The following is a 25072-nucleotide window of genomic DNA, read 5'->3' on the forward strand; positions in this document are numbered from 1 at the left end:
TCAGACCTGCTGAAAACTGTCCCCTGTTAAGTCATTTTAAGCACTTTTGCCTACAGACTGCCCATCAGCTATTGTCTCTGGCCAGAGACCCCAGCTTCAGGATGTACCGTAGCAATGAGGACCATATAGATTTGGTAGCTATCAGTATACCTCATAAGGCACACAGGCACAGATAAACAATACAGATCACAATATTCCATGCAGATTACACTGATCAATCATACAAAACATGCTAAGAGTTTGTATACTGTCTGCAGGATATCCATGGCTACAGATAATCAAAGATATCCAGACTATGACTCCAATCAATGTCCCCAAACTAGGAGAAAACAAACTCCACCCATGACGTATGGCTATCTGATCTGTGCAGCAAAAAATCTAGCTGGCTGCAAACTCTTTGTTGCCATCTAATGGTTATCCAGACTCTTCCCATCTAGATCCGGTAGCCCTAAAAATGTGACACTGAGTTTTATATTCTCTTGAATAATATAACGTCCTTACTCTGGAACTTTGTAAGAACTAAAAATATTTTTCAGGGATAGCAAAAATCAGAACAAAACAAAACCCCTACCAAACACACACACACACACACACACACACACAAGCAACAAATCCCAAAAATATTCAGAGAGAGGACATCTTAGCACAGCAGATGTCAGCTGTGATGACTCACTGGCCAAGTGCAAAAAAGGAAAAGTTTTAAAAAAATAGTGCAAGCAGTTGTAATATGGGACAAAAATGTGTACGTATGAAGTAAGGTGATGAGCACTGACACAGAAATGAAACAAGGAAAGGGGAAGTGAAAATATTAGTCAGTAGTTTACATGCTTAAATGCAGGTAACAAACCCTGAACCCAAGTGAGAAATGTGTATTGCTGTATGTAGCCAAAGCATATTCTACCTGTGATTGGGCACAGGCCAAAAAGGTCTTCTAAGCAGATTGAAACAGCATTGGTATTGTGAATGACTTGTGGTGGGACTGGGATTGAGGGAGTATCGCCATTCTGCTCCTTTTAGACCTCTCTGCAGTGGTCGATGCCAGTGATAATGGTAGCCTTGTGGACCTCCTGCAAGGACTGAGGAATGGAGACATATTAAACTGGTTCTGCTCCTTCCTGAGTGGGCAAGTCCATCTGGTGGTAGTGAGAGAGAAGAGGTTGAACCCTTGTTGGCCATTCCAAAAAGCTTGGCTCTTTCCTCCATCCTGTTTCACATCTACAAAACCATGGAAAAAGTCATCCGTCAGTTTGTGATGAGATTTCATCAATATGCTGATGATCCAGTCATATAGCTCTACCCTGTGCCAAGCAGAAGATGCTGTAGAAGACCTGACCTGGTATCTGGAATCTCTTATGATCTGGATAGAACAAAACAAACCCAGATTAAATCCCAGTAAGACAGAGTAGTTGTTTATTCAGAAAGCTTCTGGAACCAATATTAAATCCATCTTTGTTTTCAAGGGTAGTGGTGGTAGTGTCATACTTTCCCAGAAGGAACTGGTCCAGGATCTGGAGATTCATTTGGAATCATGGCTCTTGCTGGAAAAAGCTGTACCATATGCTAACAAGTGTCACTCATTATTTCACACTGGGTTACTGTAATTACTTGGGTCTACCTTTTGAAGACTACAGTACTCAGAAAAATGCAGCTACTTGACTGCTGATGAGTTGGTCCTGGTTTAGAATATTACAGCCATTATGTGGAAGCTCCACTAGCTATCAGTAAGTTTACAGGTGCTGTTCAAAGTGCTATTTATAATCTATAATACCCTTCTTGACTCTGGTCCTCAATTTTTATGAGATGATCTCCTCTGAGTAGAATCTTTCCTTCCCGCATGTGCTATGGGGGAAGGTTTGTTGCTGATTCCCTCTCCCCAGATGGTCAGGCGGGGGGTGGGGGACAGCAGTACAAAGGCGTTCTTTCTCCGTAGCTTCTCCAACGTTTCAAAACTTTCTTCCACTTGATGTTAGAATGGCCCCCTCCTTACTGCCAGGGGAAAATCATCCTCTTTTATCAAGTGTTTGATGGAAAGGTTGAAAGGAATACTGTCTATTTTGTCCCTGGGGGTAATAGCTTTATGTCTCTAGGTCTTAAGTGACTAATTTATGCTGATTTTATAGATAGGAAATTTTGATGTTTTATTGTATGAATGAGTGTTTGGAGGGGTATAAGTAAATAAATTCCAAAAAAAAACAATCATTCCATTTTCTTGCCCATACAATTAAAGCAAATATAGATATATTTTCTGGGAATCCATTCCAGGCAGAGGCAGAAGCTGGCAATTTATCCAAAAACAGATGACTATGTTGTCTAAAGAGGTTCATAAAACATGTCTCATTAAGCATCTCAGTGCTTTTTTTTAACAAGAAACTAATAAACAGATCCCCAGACTGCTCTTGTAGTGCAGGTATCTTATCTCCACCCGACCTTTTATTCTTTTGTCTGCTACAGATTCCAGAATATTCTGTAGAAACCATACAATTGGCCATTTCTTGGTTTTCTCAGTCAATTCCATGTGTTCCAAAGTTAACCATTATTTTTGCCACTGAATTTCTCTTTGCTTTTTCTGTCCGGATCCTGAAAAAAACAACAACAACACAGTCATGATCTTGCTGGTTCAAGATTCAGCTGCAGATAATACAATTTGTTTGGCTTAGCATATGCTATGAATCTAACCATTGTGGTTTATTTCATACATTGTGGTTAATTAGATTATGGCTCGTCATAAAATGTGAACAGATTAAAACGTGCCTAGTCCAAAAGTCTTGCTCTAGCAACAGCCACTAATTTTGTCTCTGAAAGCTCAGATGGGGGGGGGGGAAATTAGGCCCTCGCCCTCAGAAGCAAATTTTGCCACTGTCACAGAAGTTCCATTCAATTCTCAGGGCAAATGGCCATTAATGTACCTGTCCTGCTACAAAGACATTGAAGCAAATGCTCCCTGCCACATCTTGTAGCATTGAGCTGAAGACATTTTCTCTCTTTTTCACCTTCCTGATGCTAAGAAAAGCACACTTTTCTCCAATAATGTCTTTCACTAAATAAGGATGATTGTTCTCAGTAGGGGCACATGGTCTCAATGTTATGAGATATGACTTTTTTCTTTATTATAAAGTGATTTATTAGTGACACTTCTATTTCTTTTCAGCCTGAGGGCAAGGTCTATATTTTTTGGACTTGCCAGTCTATAAGAGTAACTCCATTAAATAATTCAAGAGGCCTTTTCCTTCTATCTAACTCCCATTGTATTCATTTCAACCTCACAGAGATAGCGCTCACCACTCCCTAGTTATTTATTTAAGTTTTGTTTCCCACCTTTGCAGCATAATAATGCCTCAGGGTAGCTCATAGGCATGCTTTAAAAAAACTGCAATCAAAAAACCTTCCAAAGTTGAGCCATATTGACACTGACCAGAAGTTCTATTTCATTAAGTCCGGATTCCAATTAAAATCAGAGGAAGTATTATAAAGAGGGATACTTCAACATCTCCCTGGCTGACCCCTTGTCCCAAGGGTTCCCTTATAAAAGATAAATAAGATTGACTGCCTGAACCACCTAACACCCTCTAATCTGTCCATCTGAGAGTTCTTTGTACTTCCACCAAGGACTTCTCTCTTCAGGCCAGCCTTAGCAAGTCTAGAAAGGAAAGTGCTCTGGATCTTCTTGCCCAAACTCATAACTTAACAAACCTTGAGCCAATCCTGAAACTCAATGAGTAGCTATGCAGTTGTTCAATCTTAAATCTGGGGAAGGTTTTAATGAGAATTTCCCTTATTAAGCCAATGAAATGAAACTTCTAGATCTAAAATGTATTGGGGCAAGGGAAACACACAAAAACCAACAATCACATAAACCAGCTTAGCTCAACTAGTTCTTATTACTTCCTTAAATAAGCTCTTGGATTCCAGCACATGTTCAGAATTCACTACAGTACAGAGAGTCTCGTTAGAGAAGGATCAATTGTTATAAACTGGGAGGGGGGATAATCCAGATTTCTCTGGAAGACCCCTTCTCCCTAAGTTCCTTAGTAAAGGATAATTATGACAGCTTGACATTTAAATGCATAAATAATTAAATGTGCTAAACCCTAACCTTGTGTTAACAAAATGTAATTGCTGGATTCATGCTATGTCCAAACAAATAAACCACAATGGGCCTTCATATGATGACCTGGTTCCCACAACATGCTAAGGAAATGGCTCCCAACATGCTGAACCACAAAGTACTTCATCCCATTTTAGTTTAATCTGGCATGTTGTATGAACCCAGTCATCATCAGAGTCTGTGACTTACCCCATCGGACTATATTTGCATGACACATGCAACCAGAAAGTAGCCTGCTGTGGAAGAAAGGAGAAGGATAAAATCCATCTGTAGTGGCTGATGTGTTTTACAGATAAACTGGAAAAAAATATTCCTCAACTCATGTACATGTTGTACTGTGTCAGGGGCACAAACCTTTTGCTGGGTTGAGAGCTGGAACAGAAAGTCAGGGGCTGCACTGTGAGGGAATAGGAATACCTAAAAAGATTTAAAAACTGAGTTGTAGATGAAAATTGAATTATACTAATTAAATGTTTGTATTAAAACTTTTAGCTGATTTAATTATTTAGCTCTTAAATGCTTAAATAGGAAGATGTACACGTATTTATAGACACCGCCACTTCACAATTCACTTGATTGCCAAGTGTATGTACAAGAAACAAACCAACCCATTCTCTCACACGTAATCCCCCACGCGTATGCGTGCACACGCACACTATATGAAGAAGAGGCACAGAGAGATAGTGGGGAGGGAATCTAATATTGGTGGGTCGTAATTAAAGGAATTAATTAATGGTAGCAAATAGGGTATGTCAAATGCCCCTGCCTTTTGGAGGAGCATCCCCCATCCCAGGAGTCAGTTAGCCTGCCTGCCTTTAAAGATCTGGGTTTTTTTCCCCAAGTGTTGAATGTGGGAGTGGGTGACCTGCTGGCTAAGGTTTTTTTTCCCCCTCCAGCACTTATATGTATCTATGCTGTTATTTTGCACTGTGGTTTTTTACATTTTGTTCTATTATGTGGTCCGTATTGATTTTTACTGTTGTTGATGATATACACTGCCCTGAATTATGTGCAAAGTAGATTTAATAAAAAAAAATAGGAAAAAGAAAACAAATCAGAGCAAGCAGAGACAGCGCTTAACTCTCAATGGGTGCTACATTCAACCTTTGGATTACAGCTTGTGCCTGTAGGTTAAACATGGTTTGCTGAATAAACCACAGTTAGGTTCATACATCAGCCTCAGATTCCAAACCACAGTGTCTGAGTTCACAACCACATAAACCATGTTTCAGCTTAGAACAATGGATAACCCCAGCATCAAAATGGGTTCATTATAAGAATGTGGCACTCTTCTTTCATCGTTGTTATCTGAAAATTTCAGGATTTTCCTCAGGTCCAAATCAGTTGAAATGGCAGGCCTAGAAGTTCTTTGGAAACTTTCTGGCAATTTCTGCCATACTGACTTATGAACGAAAAGAACTGATTTTCTAGTTTACCTAAACTGCAGGACCCTTTGACAGGCACAAGAAAGATCAAGCTAGCACTCTGTGAAGAACAGCTTCCAAAGAGCTATGTTGTAATTGCTGAATTCTTGCAAGCTGTCCACGGCCCTGACTGAACTAACATCCTGGTAGTCAACGTAAGATCCACGTTATCTTTTCAAGAGAAACTGTATGTCTGTGCGTTTCACATTTCGGTAGTTTGGTCTGGAGCAATAGGTTGCCAAGAAAGCTCTCTCCACTATAGCTGAAAAAGCTAATTCTGTCCTGATAGGAAAGGACTGTGGGAAAAGACTGATGAATAAAGGAAATAGGAAGAATAGATCAAGAAATGTAATATTTGAAAAAAAAAAAAGCTGGTCTATTTGTAATGCATAAAGCAATTACACAATAGCCGTACAAACTAGCACTTTGTTTGAATGAAGATTGTGTTGGAGGTTCTGCTATTTAAAACCCACATATCTATTTATCTACATATCTGTTTTTCAAAATTGACAGGGCAAGTTAGGGAATTATTTAAAAAGAAAGAATTTTCAAGTAGGTAAAGGAAAAAAGCTCAACAGAAAAAGCAAGTGGCAGTCGTGCTAAGGAAATGCTGCCCCCCACCCCACTTTTTCCCGGCACATCCAGCAGGCCCAGTTTGGATGAGATGATTACCGCTATTGATGTAGTCAGTTATCCTGTGATGTAATTAACACCAAATAGTCATCCATCTATCTTTGCCTCTGCTGTTGCCATAGCTACACCCTTTCAGTATGGGGTGATGGACTATTACAGCGTAAGAAAACTATTTCATAAATGTTTGGAATAATTACTTTCTTTTGAACTGTGCCACAGGAAACTGAAAAACAGCTACAAATAAATACATTTAGAAGCACTGGGTCTCTGTGAGCAATGTTCTCTCTTCAGAGAGAGTCAGAGAGAGAAGTGAGAGAAGCAGCAAGTGCCTCTTACATCTTCCTCCTTCTGAAGCAGGAGGGGAATGATTGCCATTGAGAATCTGGAATAAAAACTTGAAGATCTGAGGGTACCATCTAGTTGATGCCGTCCCTTCTTCCCTTTCCAATCATATCCTGGATACCTTACAAGCAACTTGAACTGGGCCACATTTGTTTGAAAGGTTACTTACATCAATGTTTCAAGGACTAATGTAACACTTGTATATCAATATGCAACTAAGGACGAGTAGCTATCTGTAAAAAAACAGCAGTTGTTTCCTTTTATTCTTGTGGGCCTGATACGCCCCAATGGATTCAAACAGAGGACAGGAAGTGTTCATGGTTGTGCTCTCTCCTCTCCCCCACATTTTGTGGGTAAGAGCTTTCCTTCCTTTTTATCAACAGTTGCCAATTTCTTTTTCCTGCCTGCCTTTCTGGCCTCACAAGAAGTTGCCTCTTTCTTTCCTTTCTCTCCCTCTCCCTCTCCCTCTCCCTCCCATCCATCCGGCTTATAGACCACCCCAATCACAATTAATTCTACAGGCAATCTATGGTCATCTGGTTTTGGTAACCCAGATTTGGCAGTCCTAATTTACCAGAAAGTAAACTGGCAAACTTGTTCTTTAGCTTTTCCCCTCTTCCCCCCAGGATATCCCTTTATCACCCCAAAGTACCTTTCTCCTTTTCCTTTGGACATGGAGTTGGTTGGGCATATTCCCAAATAAAGCATTGGGCTATAGCAATCCAGTATTTTGATGCTTTAAAAAATGCTTGCATGGTCCAGAAGCATCCATGTAAATATACATGTTAGAATAAAGTACCAAGAGACCAATGGGGGTATCCATGGCCATATTGGTGCCCATATGCAGCGGGATGCCTACCCATGGGTTAAAATGATTGTTCATGTCCTCCCCTCCCCATCCCCCAAATGAGGCTACTGTCTATAAGAGAATGAGCTGCTTATTGCCATTCCCCCAAGGGGTGGCATTCCACTTTTATTAGACCAGCTTTGGCACCACTTTGTTCTTGGGATGGTACAGATCTTGAGCAGGATACACAGACATCAATTCCAGTTGGAAACTGCTTTATTAAAAAAAATTGTTTTCCATTACTACCTATTGCTTACTAATTTATAGTCAGTTCTTTATGTGTTTTATTTCTATAGGCTATTTTAATCTCTATTCTCTTTTTTATTTCTATTCTATTTCCACCTAAGTTTTAAGGATCTGACTTCGATTCTTTACTATCTGTGCGAGCTTCAGCTCTATCATAACCTTATCTATTCTGGTCCTAGTTCTAATACCACTACCTACTTCTCCCTTGGCTCTTTTTATTGCTGGGTTGGTCTCTGTTTTTACCTGACTCAGGTAGACTTGACTATTGTGATGCTGGAACTGCTGCTGTTGCTTGTCATTGCCACAAGAGTCACGTCTTCTAGGGTCAACTATTGCTTCATCCAGCTCTGGCCCTGATTCGCCTGGCTTTGGTCTTGGCCCCTCTGAATTTGCCTCTCTTGGCCATTTGGTATGTCTAGCTCACTCTGGCCGCTTAAGCTTTTCTTAAGCCCCCTCAAGCTTGGCACTCTCTCTGGCCTGCTCTGGCTTGACTTTTCTTGCATCTGTTGCTGTTGGGGCAGTCCGTACTGACTGCTACTAAGGCAAAAGATACTTGTGGTACAATAAAGTTAAAATTAATGTGGATTTTAAAAATCATTTTATTAGACAGCCAGAAGGATATAGCTGTCAATGGTTTTCCCACTTACAGTGATCAGAAAAATTCAAAATGGATAAAAAGACTTATGTCATGGAGCAAAGTAAGACAGAATTTGAAATACAATTGTGTACTGATGAACATGTAATTACTAAAATGTATAAACTTTTGTTGAAATTTGAAACAAAGGAAGAATAGGTTAAAGAATGTATCATAAAGTGGGTTAAGAATTTTGGTTGTAATAATTTCAACGGGAAATACGTGGCTAAAAGGGTTAAAATTTATGTTATGATCTTAAAGAAAATTTTTATAAAATGATATATCGTTGGTACATGATGCCAGAGAAATTATCTAGAATGTATAAAGGCATTCCAGATGTCAGAAATGTGAACAACATGGACATTTTATCATGCTTGGTGGACATGTAAAAAAGCTAAAAAACATTTGGATTCAAATACATACATTGATACAGAGGATTTTGAAGCCTCAATTGAAGCCAAAATGCCAGAACTTTTCCTTTTAGGACTGATGGATAAACAGAAAAAAGCCATGGAAGATTATTTCAATATATGATTTCTGCAACGAGATTACCATATGCACAAAGATGGAAAGATTCTGAATTACCCGCCATAGAGGAACGGTTGGTGAAACTGACAGAACTTGCTGAAATGGCCAAACTGACTTGTTTGATTAGAGAAAGGGCAATATCTATGTTTACTGATGCCTGGAAACCCCTTATGGACTTTTTGTGTAAAAATGAAAAAAATGAATGTGATTTATGGTTTTGATGATTAGACAGGATAGATTATAGAAAGAAGAGTGTCATGATGTCACTTTAGAGAGAAAGGTTAAATATAATTGCACTTATAACTGCTGTGAAGAATATTGGAAGTCACTTCTTTATATCTTTTTTTTTTCTGTTTTCTTTTCTTATTGCACTTTTAGCTTTATTATTTCATTTCCCCATTGCACTTTGTTGAGCAATACTGTCTTTTTCTCCTTAGCTGGGATAGATGCTGGCATGGCTGATTTCTGCTGGCATGGGACATGGCCTGTCACTACTGGGCTTTCTGCTGTCCTGGGACTTCCAGGGAACTTTCCCTGCTTAAGCTTACTCTGGAACCACCTATCTGCACCACTACCTCTTCTTCCAGCTTTGGCTGACCTGCTGCACCAAAGTTCCTCTGGAATCTCTCTGGCTGCCAAAACCTTGCCTTCTTCACCTCTGCTATAGAGGAGTTCTTCATTAGCCCTGGATGTGTGTGCACACTTACACACTAGTAGCAGCAGGTTTCTTTCCCCCATAGCATTTTTGTCTGCCTGCCTGCCACCTTCTTCTTTCCAGCTCTTATCTTTTTCTTCAACTCTTTAACTTTTCTTCTGTCTTCGAAATCCAGTCTATTTCCCCTAAAAGCTTCAAATCCAATAATCAAGCCCCCTGCATTCCTTTTAAAGGGGATGTCTCCTTTTTCTCTTGGTGAGACCTTTCTTAAGCTTTCAGGAGAAAGACAAAGAAAAAGCATGGCATGTTTTGCCTCCGCAATTATCCTCTCACCATGAGTTTGCCGAGTTTTCATTCTATTTCATTCATTCATGTTGAAAATCTATCTACATGGTCACCAAGAATTGACAATGACTTGACAGCACACAATCAATCTATTCATTAATGCATGTCACTGTAATCACCTTTTGCTGTCCAAAGGACCATATAAACTGTCCAAGTATAATGGATTTGCTATAGCTCTTATTTGTTTCCAAGAAACTGCCAGGCTCCAGCATCACTACTATTGGAGATGCAGGAACAGGGAATATGAGAAGTCAGGAACTACTTACACCTAGAATAACTCTCAGGGCTTGGCAGCTGCAGTCACATCCCTGATCCATGCTCCTGGGAGATAGCACACTTCATCTGACCAGTGCACATCAGTTTCAACTTTTACACAAGTAATGAGCAACCATTTAAATTTTCCCCTCTATCCTCTTGCAAGTAACAGTTGCATCCCCTCTGCTCTTCCACAGCAGAGTCCCCTGCTCCTTTTATGAAATCTCAGAACCTGTTTCTTCAGTAAGGGCCTAACTTTTAGTAACGCAGAATATTTTCTACTTCTCTTATTTCCAGTCGTCACTCTTATCCACTGGATTTGCCCTTTTGATTTTCTTCTTTGTGGGTGCTTGCTTCCTTTTCTTGTTGTAACTATCTCTTTGTTTAGTCTAATAAATATGCATCCTTATGAGCTGAAGTGTAAGCATTCAGTACACCTATTACTATTACTTCAAACACTGCTATAAACCTGCTGTTGCTAAAAATATGTGCCAGTTTTTTTCAGGCTGAAATGCAACATGCCACAAGCACTGCATGTCATGACTGAAAAGACATGTTCTTGTATTTTTAATCTGGTTTCTGATGGCAGCACCAATAGAAAAGCTCTGATTTCATGTTCCATTTTGAGGAAGGTTAATGGTATGCAAACCTATCCCTGGGAATGGAGGAGATGAATGAACTATTAAGGGAGGAGGAGGCTCAGAAAAGATTATTCAGTCTTGGAAAAGAAGAAAGCATGAGAAAAAAAGTCAAAATAACCCCACCTTAATTTTGTTTGGTATACAAATGGTCTTCATTTAATGACCACTCATTCCGCAACCAAACTTGCAACAGCACTGAATGAGTGGTACTTACAACCGGTCCTACAGGGCTACCTATAATATGTAGTAGAGAAAAACTCTGACAGGCTTTCAAGATTCTGTTATTACACCTTGAACTAATATCCTGACCTTGCGTACCTCAAAGGGCTGACAGGTTCTCAAGTTAGCCAAGTACGTGTTGTTGACTTGGAAGGAATATCTGTTCAGGACTCCTCCTGCCAAATTCTTGTTTGCTCTCCCTGTTAGCTAAACTTTTTCTCAACCTATCTTCACTAGCTCCAATCCCAAATGGACTACTATAAATATATATTTAATTATAAAAAGAAGAAGTCACACACTACCAACGGGATGCTATTAAAGGTACTGCTGTTCCTAGTATACTCTAGGAGTATACTTGATTCCCTTGGTTCCCTCAACTATCTACTCCCAGACTACCAGATAAATAATTTATTCAGTATTATATCAGGCTTGAGGATGTGTGTTGTGCAAACATGGCCATCATTTTTCTTGGCAGGGAATCCTATAAAAGTGGGGCTGGCATGGAATACAGCTCCCCCAAATCCTGGTCCAAAATATTTAATATAGGAAGGGGACACCAAGAAATGCCTCTTGCACTAATCTCAAAAGGTGAAGGTTATTTGCAAGACCATGTTTCAGACCTGCTCAACTGCTGAGTTGTGGTCAATTTATACCTCTCTATTGACAATACTGTAGTTCTGGCTTACAATGTGAAGTATATATTGCATGCATATGGCTTCTCATTCAAAGTTTGCCTCACTCACAACTTTGGGGCTTGTTAGAGTTTGCAGCTGTTTTCTCAGCATAAGTTTATTATCTGAATGTTTCCCAGAGGTAGTTGGTGGGAGACAGATGGCTGGATCAGACAAGAGCTTTGGTCTGGGCCCAGCAGGGCCATTTTTAAAATGAAGAAACGTTGCCCTTCTATTCTTGCAGCCAAATATAATTATTGGAAAGCTATCTGAATTGCCTGAGACAAAAGCAGATGATCTTTAAAGGCAGTCTTAAAACTTATAACTGTTAATTGATCACAGAGCTTGAACATATAAACTCTGTTGTTGTGATGAGACCTACTCTGAAGTCTCTCATTCCACCTCCCTGCAAGAATAAAGTAGGAAAGGCTTTTAATTGAAATGCAGACTACACCACTAATTGATTCTTGGCATGCCATCTTTCTATTTCCTTCTACTTGCCTGTAGGTTCCTGTTTTACCTTAAACCTTCCCACTGACAAATATATTTCCAAAAGCAATATGATCCAGCAAATTGATTCCTCTACCTAGACTTTAGGTTATTTTACAGTAATTTGCAAGACATATAAGCTTGCTGACAAATAGCTATTTTCTTCCTCTAATCCTTTCTCAGACAGCCAGTGTGGTGTAGTGGTTAAGGCATCAAGCTAGAAATTGGGAGATGGTGACTTCTAGCCCCGCCTTAGTCACAAAGCCAGCTGGGTGACCGTGGGCCAGTCACACTCTCTCAGCCCTAGGAAGGAGGTACAGTAATGGCAAACCACTTCTGAAAAACTTCGCCAAGAAAACTGCAAGGACTAGTCCAGGAAGTCGCCAGGAGTCAAAAACTGACTCAAAACTGACTCAAAGGCACCCCCCTCAAAAAAAAAAACAAAAAAAAACACCCATATCCACACCCTTCTTAATCATTAGTTTCTACTAAGCGCTGGTTAGTCTGCAAATGTCCTAAGTTGTGTTTGCTCTAATTTGGTAAACTCACCCTTTGCACCTATTCCTCCACCTCCAACTATGTACTGAGTGTACCTGTAGTGTTGATCAATGCAATCCAAACTGTCAGGTTCAGCCCAAAGAACTCCATGAGACAATGCAAATACAGTTCTGTTGTGTTTATTAGCTTCCACCTCAAGACAGAATCTCACCAGATTGAACCCTAGTTCCCAAGCCAGCCAGCTACAACACCGTGAATTCCTTAGGGAGGTGCCAGCCTCATCTTCTTGAACTTCCCATGCTCCTGTTGGGGGCTAAGAACATGCTTATCTCCCTGAGCATGGCCTTCATAAGTCCATTCCATCACACAAACACATTTATGTACAATGTGATTTTTTTCCCATAATGATTTCCATCCTCTCACACAACACTCAAGCCCATGCAGAGGTGTGGGGGGTGGGGAGACAAGAGGAAGAAAATGACACAAGTAGTATTGTAATATAAGTTCTACCCCATTTGTATGTGACATTACACATACTGTAGGCATGAAAGAGCAGATCTTGTGCCTCAGCAGCACAGCACTGCTTCCATCACTTTGATGAAAGCCTCAGATTCTGCAGGCACCTCTGAGCCTTTAATCCTGGCTCACCTCCTGGTGGTTGATGTAACAGGTGATATGGTGCCTCCTGGTGGTTACTGTAACTCTAAGCCCATGGAAACCAAATAATTGTTTACTGAATTATCACAAACATCTGAATTATCCCAATAAACAACTGATATGGTGAAAAAAATTCACCAGAAAGATGCAATTATGTAAATTTACTAATATGTTGTCTCACTGATAACAAGTACAAGCCATTCTATTGGGGCTGTGTGAAAGAATGTCTCCCAAGTGAATTGCAGATTTTTGTATCTTTTCGAATTGTATCTGAAACGCAGCTGGTAGCAACATGCACACAGTTTTAGCCTGGGAGAAGGAAAAATCAGAAGCTCTCAGTTTAATGGACGAATGGTGGGAGGGGGGAATGGACATTAAAGCTGAAAATCTGTTATATAGTAAATGGGAATTTATTCCTACATAACACCATATTACACATATAAAATACTATTTGTCATTTACATATACAAAATGTGTGCATAAAGCAATGAATAGGACTTTATGCATGTTTAAAATAGTGTTACTTGCCCTAAATGGCAAATGGACTTTATTATTTAAAAAGTCCACTAAACTGAAAAGTTTATGTATCTAAAGGTGGTACCTGGGTTATAAATCAGTAGTGTCTGGTCAGGAAAAGGAACTTGATTAAAATATCAGCTCAGCATGGAAGGAAAAACCCAAATTCCATATTGAGGATCATCATGAAAGGAATAGATTAAAAAATGCAAATATCACCATGCTTATTTATTAAAGATTCAGGTATTTTGTAGATATGAATTGCACTTTAAAAAATATATGTTGCCTGCTGAAAACTGCAGCAGGCAGAACAAGAACGCTATGACATTACCCTAAGGGGAACGGGGACAGGACTTTCAGCTTCATTCTTTTTTTTAATTTAAAAGTGGTTTATAAGTACAATAATCGTTTTGGAAAAGCAGTGTTCCTACTTCCATTTTTTCCTCCAACATGGCAGCAAATAAGCTATTATTTGATAGCTTATTGCTGAATTTTGGTGGCAGAGGCTTAGGGGTCAGCACAAAAGGGACTGGTAGCTACATATGGCTGTGTGCTGCAAAACTCTGCTATATACAAAGCTAATGTCAAAACAACCTGGAATATTATGGTGCAGTGCTATTCACCACATATCAAAAACAGCATTGTAGAGCCGGGAAAGCCCTGATTTTTTGGTCCCAAACCTATTTCCCAAAGCCGTGTACCTATTGGTGCTGGAGCATTCCCTACCTCCAGGCCATCCCATTCAACTGAAGTACCATGGACAACAGAAATTCTTAGGGAGGGACTGCAGCTGGGAAGAAAAATGTTAGGTATATTCTCCCCATGACTGAGACTCATAGCAATCCATCCAGCATTTTCCAATTAAGTTCAGAAATAAAAAAAATCCTAAGCTTAATTGCCATTAACCCTTCCATTCCTATACATTGTGCCCTCTAAATATCACTCCCTCACTCAGCAATTAAACATAGAACATGTCTTCATGGTTTCCCCCCCCCCCTTAGTTTAAATTGCATATAGGAGAGATTTCGGGGTGGGTATATGATTAGGAAGGAAAGGTTTAATTCTCCTCACTGTTAGCTATAACATTTAATGGCAATTAAACGTATCTATAGATACTATAACTAAGATAATTTTCTTGTGGAAGGGGAAGCTCTTTTCCTATGCTCAGAGGCACTGTAGTCATACATTATTCTCTTTTTTTTTTAAGTGGCTTCCAGTCAGAAGTGTAAAGTACAGAGGAAAGCACTATATCATTAAGCATGCATATGTGTATACACACACACACACACACACACACACACTTCAGAGTGGAGAAAAGGCACTTTAAAGAGCACTTTTGAATTTTAAAGAACAAAAAAGTGTTTAACAAAAAGTATGGCAGGCCTATCATTCCAAGTCTATTCCTTGTTAAGACAGCATGCACACGCTCTGCCAAATGTTGCTAAGCTACAATTCCCAATAGTCCTAGCCAGCATGCCAAAGATGAGGGATGCTCGCGTTGTAAAATTTATGGACTCCATCTGAATTTAGTAGTGGCACTTAGATGACAGCCTGAGAAAAGCAGCTAACAAATCAACAGAGCAATCGAAATAATGTGGCCATGGATGTGAGAAGACCAGTGAGTAACCCAGTTTGAAACCAGACCAAATGTGGAGCCAGCCTGTGAGTGAAAATTGTAAAACTGGCCTAGCCCAACAATAACTCAAGAAATCTAAGGTGAACTTATTTTGTATGCAAGAAGACTGACTGAAATATAGAGTTAGAGATTAACAATAAATGGATTATGCAAATATATGCAAATATATGTCCTGTGAGTAGAACACAGTATCTTACTATGTTCCTGGTATATGCTGTTCTCAAAACCACTATGCCTACCTTTTTTCTATCAAGACCAGTTGATAGAAAGGCAGGATAGAAACGGAAGAGACTTGCTTGCTGACTTTTCATGGATATCTGATTGGCTAATACGGGATCAGAATGGGGGATGAGCTAGACTTTGATCTGACTGCACAGAGTTCTTTGAAAATAGGTAACTTTTTCATACGCCACCGACTCCCAGCAACTCTGGGCAGTTTACAAATGATTTAAAACATGAAAACAAGACAATAAAAACAACAGGAAACAAAAAAGGGTAGAGATGGCAGAATAACAAACCAGGTAGAAACAAAAGAACAACCTAGCTTAAAAGGCTTCGGTCATCCCCACCAAAGGCCTGGGTGAAGAGCCAGGTCTTCAGACTCCTTCAAAACACCAGAAGGGTGGAGGCTGTCCGGATCTCGGGGGGAACCTCATTCCAAAGGGCAGGCGCTGCAACAGAGAAGGTGCACTTCCAGAGTCTCGAGAGATGGCTTTGCTTAACTGAAGGAACCAATTGCAAAAGACCAATTTTAAATTAAACACTGTGGCTCTAAATCCACCCAGGCAAGACAAATATATGAATAAATAGCCCGACTACGCCCCAATGCTGTATTAAAAACATCAGTGCAAAAAGTTCTTTGTACATGTACAGCACAAATTAATACTAATCTTCTACGGCACGTTGTACAGGCATGCAAATATTTTAAAAGGCTCATCACACTGATTTAAAATATCAATGCATCTGGAGAAGTGCAAAGCATATCTAACTGCAACTAACTAAAGCTATTTATAACCAATGCTATTATTTACATGTCAGAAGTATTACCAAAATGTAGGTAGACTAGGTAGGAGAGAACAAAAGATATATCTTTTGAAATGGAATGGAAGAAGAAAGTAACTCCATAATCCTTTGCTTGTTATTTATTCCTAGCATTTATCTTTTTTGCAGTTAAAATGTCTACTACTCTGTTTTGTTTGGAGTCTTTTTCTTTTTTCTTCCTTTTATTGCCATCTTGCTATATAACTTGTATCTTGCATTTAATAAATTTTATCACTGCCAGCACTCCTATTGATTATTCTTTGTTTTATATGTGCTTCACAACTCTTATCTTGCTGCCTTCCAAATAGACATGTTTAGTGATAGGAAGCCTTGTATTTCTAGGTAGGAATTACAGCCAGGGCCTCCAAATTTTGAACCTGAACTTGCAGAACTCCATTAAAAGTTTATCATTACTTGAAGTTTCTTCTCTTGATCCTGTGTGAAATCTGAGTGGTTTGTTTGTGGCTTAGCATGTTTGATGAACCCAGAGTTAGGTGGTTGATAAACCATGATTTATGCTTTAGCATGTTATGTGTCCATAGCATGCACTACTGTATGTTGTACCCAATTTCCAGATTCAAAACAGATGTCATCTTGGATCCCTTTATCCCAAACATTGTAACCAACAAATCAAATATACAGCATCTGGGTCAGTGGGATGCAAGATAGTGTGGTTTTTGCATTCAATGGCTGGGTTTGCACAACACACTAGATTAAGCCAACATGGGAGTGAATATGTTGTAGTTTGGTATATTGTGAGAACAGGCTTTGTGATAGCCCCTTATGTGAATATGGTTTCCTTAACCCCAGCTTAGGGTTCATGGACTGTATGACTACAGTAAGTGACTCTGAAACCTTAGTTAAAGTATGGCATACAAAGAGTTAAAAACCTGCATGCACCTGTGCTTATTACCTAAGATTTTCCCCTCAGATTTTTCTAAAAGAATAGTCCGAGGAAAACCTGATTTACTAGCCCTCTGTACAGCAAGATGGAGAAGTACACCAATGGCAGGCAAAGACCAGATCCACCCCATGTTGTTTTCCTCTAAGCTATAATAAACATCACACTGCTGCCATGGTTTAACCATAATTTACTAAACAAGCTAGAACACACAACATAATGTGGTTTGGGTTTAGCTAATTATGTTGAATGACCTCAGCCTTCAAGTTTAAATATTCCTGTAAGTTACAGTAAAACCCTTTCTGCCATCAGAAAACAGCACCTTAGGGAGCCAACTGGAAAATGTTTACCCAACATACTAGTTTGTGTTTTTAAACTTGCACTTTATTTTTACAGGGAAAATCATCAAACACATACACAACTCATTGCAAGTGTGAAGTGCTCTGGTCCTTTCCACCCTGGTTTCTACTATAGTTCAAGAAATAAAATGCAGGATGGGACCATGTATACAGGAGGCAATGCAGTTTTAAGAGCTACTGTTTACTTCACCAGGAAAAAAATAAGTAACTTACAACTGAAGACTATGGTTGGAAACTCCCTCTCACAAACTTTTCAATCCCCAAATATTCAGAAAACTTTCAAGCTGACCCAGAAGTTGTCTTTAATATTACCACCACCTTTCAAATGCTGAGAAGAAAAAACAAAGAATGCTAAACATCAACTACCCTACTTCAAACTGCTGCAGGACCTGCAGTAAAAGAAGAACCCATCGCCTTCAATCCCTAGAAGAGGGAAATAATTTGTAAGTACCCCCACATGACATCCTTAACTTCATGTTCTGTGCATTTGTCTGAAATGCATGGAAAAAAACCTGATGGAGTCAAGCCACCATTTTCTAAGAAAGATCTGCTTAAAGGCCAAACCCCAGGACATGAGAAATGGATGAAGCATAAGTTCTCTCCAGTGTGCAAACATTGCTCACAAGCTGCATAGAGTTGCATTGTTGTAAAGCTTTGCAAAAGACAATACTAGTTCTGCTGCAGTTTCAACTACTGTACATGAAAATTGAACTAGAAATAAAATCAGTTTAGCTCTTCAGCACTGATGATCTTACTGGATCAGGAACACTCAGAGTTGCTTTCAAACTAGTACAGAAGACTTGAATAGAAGTCTTCTTCTAACCTTCCACCATACCTCAAAAGCAGTTTGAAGCCAACCTCTTATCTTCACTTCTGCCAGTCTCAAAATACTAAGAATTCTATGGTGACTGAACTTGTATAGGTTGGGAAGAGAAAGGAGGAGGGGGTTGGGTGAGTTCCCACCAATGAGAAAACAGATAATCCACAAACTCTGTAGAACTGCAGAGCTTCCAGTGAAAAGATCAGCTTTACTGTGATTTCACATATATTGCAGCAGAGCCAGGGATACATCAACTCAGCTAAAATTAGGCTATCAGATCTGGGCAGTAAAAAACCAAACTACCACTAGATAGCAGCAGTGTCTTTTCAGTATCTCTTTACTGCCACTTATTGGACATCTGGATTTTTGCCTAACATTGATTGGATTTATTCAGAAGTATTTTTTAACTAGTGAAGGGCATTGTTTTGATACACAATTTTACACTCTCTCATAATGTGTGGGCATGCATGTGATAGTGCACTCTATCTTATTTACAAAGGATTAACTTGCTTTGTAAAGAGCACAGCGTTTCTTTCCCCCACCTTATCTCTTTGTTGAATGCCTGATTGCCTTCTAAGAGAGCACAGCATTCCCCCCCCCCCATTTCCTTAAAAGCCAGATGCCTGAAGCCATAAATTAGATCGGTACCAGGCAAAGAAGTTGCAAGGAGAGAGGCCCTACATTCCAAAGAAGTTAGGTATTTCCTTGATAACCAGAAGAAAAAAAGTTAAACTTAGATTCACCTCTTTAGGCCTACCTTTACTTTTCCCTGGGTCATCCCAAAATTCCCTTGTATGGATATGAGGGGATGTACTATCTGAAATATCTGAATATGCCTATAAAATCTTTGTTGCTTGCTTTGGAAGGTGTGGTTCTGGGCAACACTCCTTGAGCCATCCAGAAGGTTTCCTTGGCCAATAAAACCTCTGTTAATTAAAAGCCTCATCTCAAGTCTTCTTATTTGGCTTTATTGAAACTTGGGAAATAAAAGGTGCCATACACTAGCATAAAGACCCCAATGGGAAGTGTCCATAGCTGAGTGTGTTGGAAATTAGAGAGCTTGCCATCTACCTAATATATCACTTTTTTTTTTTTTTGCAAGTCCATTAAAGAACTATTTTACATCTGCTATTCTGTACAAGATTTGTAACAAATCATGTTGATACAGTATTGAAGGATTATTTCAATCCTATCTTGAAAAATACTGAGTAAAACCAGTCTGAGACTAAATTGCGTTCGCTAGTGGCTAGTCTAAAAGTTGTAGTGGGTTTAACTTAGTGAACCTGATTTGCAGCTGTGATCCTATAGTATATCAGAGCATTCCTCTTTTTGAGGCTTTGAAGGATGTTTAGGGTTAGGGTTAGGGTTCCAAGTCTTCTCAAAGCAATGGAAAAGTAGATGAGTAGTTTAAGTATCAGTGATAAGTCTTGTTTTTTGGGGGCCTCAGAATCTACTAAATCTCCGAAGATTCTTGGGCTAGCCTATTACAGTAATGACAGTAGTTTGAACTGCAGACATTTTTTAAGTATGGATCTTTAATGTAAAATAAGGAGGCAATGGCAAACCACTTCTGAAACACCTTGCCTTGTAAACTGCAGGGACTCGTCCAGGCAGTCACCGCAGAATCGGTAACGATTGAGTGCGGATTAAAAAAAATGTTATTTTAAAAAATGTATCTAATACTCTTGGGTAATTTTGAAGGCCTGTGATAAGTAATTCAGAAGGTGTAGCACACCAGCAATACAACTGAAGGAGTCGTAAACCTTGGGGCATCTTCCCAGGATTTATTACATTTATACTCCATCTTTCCTATGAGCTCAGAACAGCTTACATGAGGTTCTCCCTTCATTTTATCTCCTTAACAGCAATCCTGCAAGGTAGATTAGGCTGAGAGAACAACTGGCCCAAAGTCACACAGTGAGTTTCAGTAGCTGGGGCTGGACTTCAAGCTGGATCTCCCTAACCCTAATCTAACACCTTAACTGCTACACACACCAGTTCTCCATGGGGGGGACTGCAGCAGTTCAAAATAGATTCTGGAGCTCTCTGATAACAATGGCTCATTTTGATTGCTATGTCAACTTTTTTCTGGCTTTGCACCCAATAATTGGAAACCAGAGCAAAACAGGCTTTGTTTTTTGCAATGCAGAGCTTGTAGGAAGTCTTTATTCCCACTGGCAGTAATTCGTGCCTCACCCTGCCTCCTGAGCAATTCTGTTTCAAGAAAAGATGCTATTTAACAAACAAACAAGCAGCAGGGTGCTTTGCAGGGAGGTCTCCTGCAGAAGAGAAGGGGGAAAATGAATTATTTTTCAGTTTCAACCTTCCTAACTTTGCTTGAACTACTGTATGTGCAAAAGAGCTGCAAGAATCTGCAAAGAGTCAGAAGAGTCCACATCAATCCTAGAATGCATTTTAAAATTGAATACCTTCTCTCTCACCAACATCAGCTTGTTTAGCAGCAGGAACGCATGGTTAGGGATACTGGGAAAAGTTCCTGGTTGCAAAACTGCCAACTTGGTATTAATAGAGAATGAATTACAGATTAATTCAAAATTAATTAGAAAATTAAACAGGAGGGTGCCAGTAATATTTGACCTGAAGAATATAGGGTCAGAATACAAGATCAATGTAAATAACAGATTCAGAATATTTATTGTCATACAAAAGAGAAACTGGAGGATCCAAAAAAAGAAATGAGAGATTTGTGAAAACTGAAGTGAAAAAAAAAATTGCTTAAATTTCTAAGAGGAAAAGATAGCTAATTTCAGAACAAGCAGTCATGACAACCAGGAACAGAGGATAAAAGCCTTGGGCAACAAGAAGAATGTATGATGACAACTGAATGCAGATATTTGACATTAAGCAAGAAAGGATGACGAAAGATATCTCAATCAAAAATGTCAACAGAGGAAAATAACATGAAAAAATGTTTTCATGAGGATCAAGGATATCACAGAAATATTTATGATAATAATAGAACTCTTAGGCAAGTGAGATTAAAAGATGATGAGACTATATTGAAAGACTTTACAAATGGAATAGGGTGTCAAGTCAAGATGGTGGTCATGACGATTTGATCAAAGTTCAATAATAATACTGGGCATTGCTCGTAAAAAACAGGCAGAGCTTCAGTCACACTATCATGACTGCCATTTTGACTTTCTTGACCAAAGCACCTAGAATAGACAAAATAAACTGTTTTGTTTATTTTGAACTGTTTAAAGCAACAGAAGAGGCAATTAAATTGCTAACAACTCCATGTCAACAAATATAGAACCAAAGTGTGTGACGTAGAGATTGGGAAAGACTGGTATATATTCCTTAATTCAGAAGAGGATGGAAGCAAATATGCACATTACTGTCTGTTACTCTAATTCCTCAAACAGATAAATTTTTGCTTAAGATTTTATAAGGTAGACTGACACATGGAGAGAGAAATTAAGCAGTGGGATCCTAGAACGGTGTCTTCTCTGTTGCCACCCCTGCCCTCTGGAATACCATCCCTCACAGAAGTTCATCTGGCCACAATCTTGCAATCCTTTACCAAAGCCCCAAAAAACTAGTTTTCAAACAGGCCAGAGGAAGAATGATTTGTGATCCTGACCAGTGGGGGATAGATGGTTGATGTTTAAGTGAATTTTTCTCCTCAATATGCTATATGTGCCTTTATGGTTTTACACTGTATTCTTTTCAATGCTGTTTTAATTCTGTATGCCACCTAGAGTCTGTGAATTTGACTGCCTATACATCTAAATAAATAAATAAATGTCAAATGAACAGTTGGATTCCAGAAAGTGCAGATACATCAGAGCGTATAGCTAACACAAGATGATAAGACAAAAAGAGTAAGAGAATTTAAGAAGGATGTTTACCTTGGCTTTCTTTTTCTTACCCCCAAGAATAGGACAAGAACCAACGGGTGAAAGCTTTAAAAAGAGACATCCACACTTAAAGTTAAGAGGAATTTCCTGACTGTGAGAGCTACTAAGCAATGGAATAGCCTGCCTCTTGGAGTTGTGGGTGCTCCATCACTGGAGGTTTTCAAATAAAGGTTGAATGGCCATTTGTCTGGGATAGACTGAAGATTCCTGCCCTGGGCAGAGGATTGGACTAGAAGACTCTAAGGTCACTTCTAACCCTACAAATCTATTCTTGTGACTACAGCAAGGTCTTTGATCATGTAGATTATGCCAGAAAGTGAAATATATTAGGACTAATAGGTATACCTCAACACCTAATTATACTTCCAATGAAACTTTACAATGTAAACACTTACAAGATATTGTAAGTGGTAAAGAATAAGGAAGATAGAGACAAGGAAGCATATTATATGTTAAACTTGTGCAACAAATATGTCATAAGAATGGCAGGACTGAAACAGATGACAACTGGAATAAAAAATGGAGGTCGAAACACTTAACAATTTGAGATATCCAGATAGCTCTACTTTCTTAAGTGAAAGTAAAAAAGAAGAATATGTTATGAAAGTAAACATGGAAAGGGAAAAATCTGGATTTAAATAAGATAAAGATAATGCGAACCAACATGATTAGTGAATTTACAATCAATGGTGAATAAGTAATCATGTTATATAACTTTCAAGGCCAGATAAAGATAGACACTGGACTAGAGAAGAGATTTATCCTAGAAGAGAAGGCAATAACAAACTTAGACAAGTTCATGAAGTATATTTCTATAACAAAGATCAGAATAGTTAAACAGTGGCTTTTCCCATGATAATGTACAACTGTGAAACTTAGTCACTGAGAAAGGAATAATTATGAATTATATATTTTGAATTATAGACTTGGAGACAATTACGAAGAGAAACATGGACTGCAAGAAGTCTTGAAATAAAATTGACTTCTTTTAAGTCAGTTGCATGACAAGTGGGAGGCTGTGTAAATTAATTGAATTAATAAATAAACATCAGCAAGCAAAAACTCACATACGTTAGGGGGATGGTGGCATTGGAAAAAAGTCTATGCTTGGCAAGGCTGAAGTAAACTAGAAGGGATAAAGTGGGTGGCCAGAATTAAGGAGTGGAATGTCTTCGAAAGGGCAATAGATTATCACTGGAAGCAGTTGAGACGACAGGTTTACAACTGCCAGGGATTGGATCTGATTTGAGAGCACCTAAATTACTAATAGTATCATTTCATCTTCAGTTGCAATGTAGTAATGGTGGTAAGATGGCTTGGATGCTCCTTTTTCTTTTACCAAACTATCATTCCTTACATGCACTCACATTCTAGTAATATTGTAGTAATTTATTACCTTTTTTGCATGGAATGGGGTGAGGGCACTTTTGTTTTTCCAGGATCATGATAACTCAGGGGGCAGGGTGGTTATTAAATGATGTTTTTGCACTCTTTGTCAAGCTGGAGGGAGACTGATAAGTTCATTTGATCTCAGCATATTCCTTGTGTTCCAAGACTGGTAGTACTGTAAACAGTTGCAAGTCAGTTTCAAACTGCTTTGTGAAATTGAGTAATGAAAGCAATGGTGATATAGAAATGCCCTTATTCTAATCCAGATTATCAATCATTGTGAAGAAAACTGGAGTAGAGAGAAAGGAAGGTACTTTCCAGATCACTATATGTATTTTCCTTTTGGCTTCCTAATGCAAAAAACCTTCAGCTGTATATCATAGCTGTTCTGTTTTCTGCTGGAAATATAATCCAAAATTTCAGTAGCTTCTACACATATGGGAAATGTGAATATACTGAAATCTAGTTCATAAATCAAAATGAGTTCAAATTAAATCTGATACCTCTTGTTCTATTGCTGTGGGAGGCTGATCCTCAATACCAAGATAAAGCCATCTTTATGTCTGTTTCATTTATGGTCTGTATACAGGATTTAAAAAGACAGACACATAACATGCCAGCTCATAAAAGTAAATAAAAACATAATTAAAAAGTCTCTCTGTACATCTGCAGTGTTCATCTCCCTCCCGACTCAATAATCAAAGCCAGCATCAACAATTCTGCAATGAAGCTACAGATTTCCAATTTGGAGCCAGAATGCTGCCTTGTTTCATGAGGTTTCAAAGGAATGCTCCAGATAAAAACGCCAGAGAGCTTCAGCTTTTCCTCTTGTGCACCACTGCTGTTTTGGAAGAAATTGCTTCGACAGCTATATCATAAATGCGAAACTGCCCAGAGATTTTCTGCTTGTTGACTTTATTCGCTATTCGGCCTCTGATGCGACCAAGCTCTGTGCCTAACATATATCCAGCACTTTTCCGGCCTCTGCAGCCTCAGAAAAGGAAGTAAGAACCCAGACTTTTCAAAATGAAAAGGGAGTTTCCTTAAACAGCTTCACTTACAGCACAGTCCTAGACAAAGAGATGCATACACTCGAATAAGGTTTATTCCAGGTAACTACAGCACTGAACGCTGCGATCCTATAGCAGCTTACCTAGAAGTAACCTCTCCCCCCCCCCCCCGGAGTGAAACTTGTCTCTAATTCAACAGAAACGCCGCAAGTTCACCTACTTTCCGACTACCAAAAGGACCACTCTGATTGGGTCTCGCGAGACCTCCTAGCTTTCGCATCGAGCGCCCGGAGGCATTCCTTAGGTAATTCTCGCGATATCATGAAG

At 39.1% G+C, this 25072-nt stretch overlaps 1 long non-coding RNA gene across 1 annotated transcript; it reads right to left on the minus strand.

The window, feature by feature from the left end:
- Window positions 1-1378: 1378 nt before the first annotated feature.
- Window positions 1379-25004, minus strand: LOC148214359 (uncharacterized). Its single transcript, XR_015798191.1, has 4 exons — window positions 24966-25004; window positions 15882-16063; window positions 4460-4522; window positions 1379-2577 (listed from the first exon to the last, which is right to left on the minus strand). It is a non-coding gene; the product is annotated as an uncharacterized LOC148214359 (long non-coding RNA).
- Between the last annotated feature and the right edge of the window lie 68 nt (window positions 25005-25072).

This window comes from Python bivittatus, unplaced genomic scaffold, assembly GCF_059951505.1.
Source record: "Python bivittatus isolate LINGU-HERP-01145 unplaced genomic scaffold, Pbiv_v1 ctg000690_np1212, whole genome shotgun sequence".
Classification (NCBI taxonomy): Eukaryota; Metazoa; Chordata; class Lepidosauria; order Squamata; family Pythonidae; genus Python; species Python bivittatus.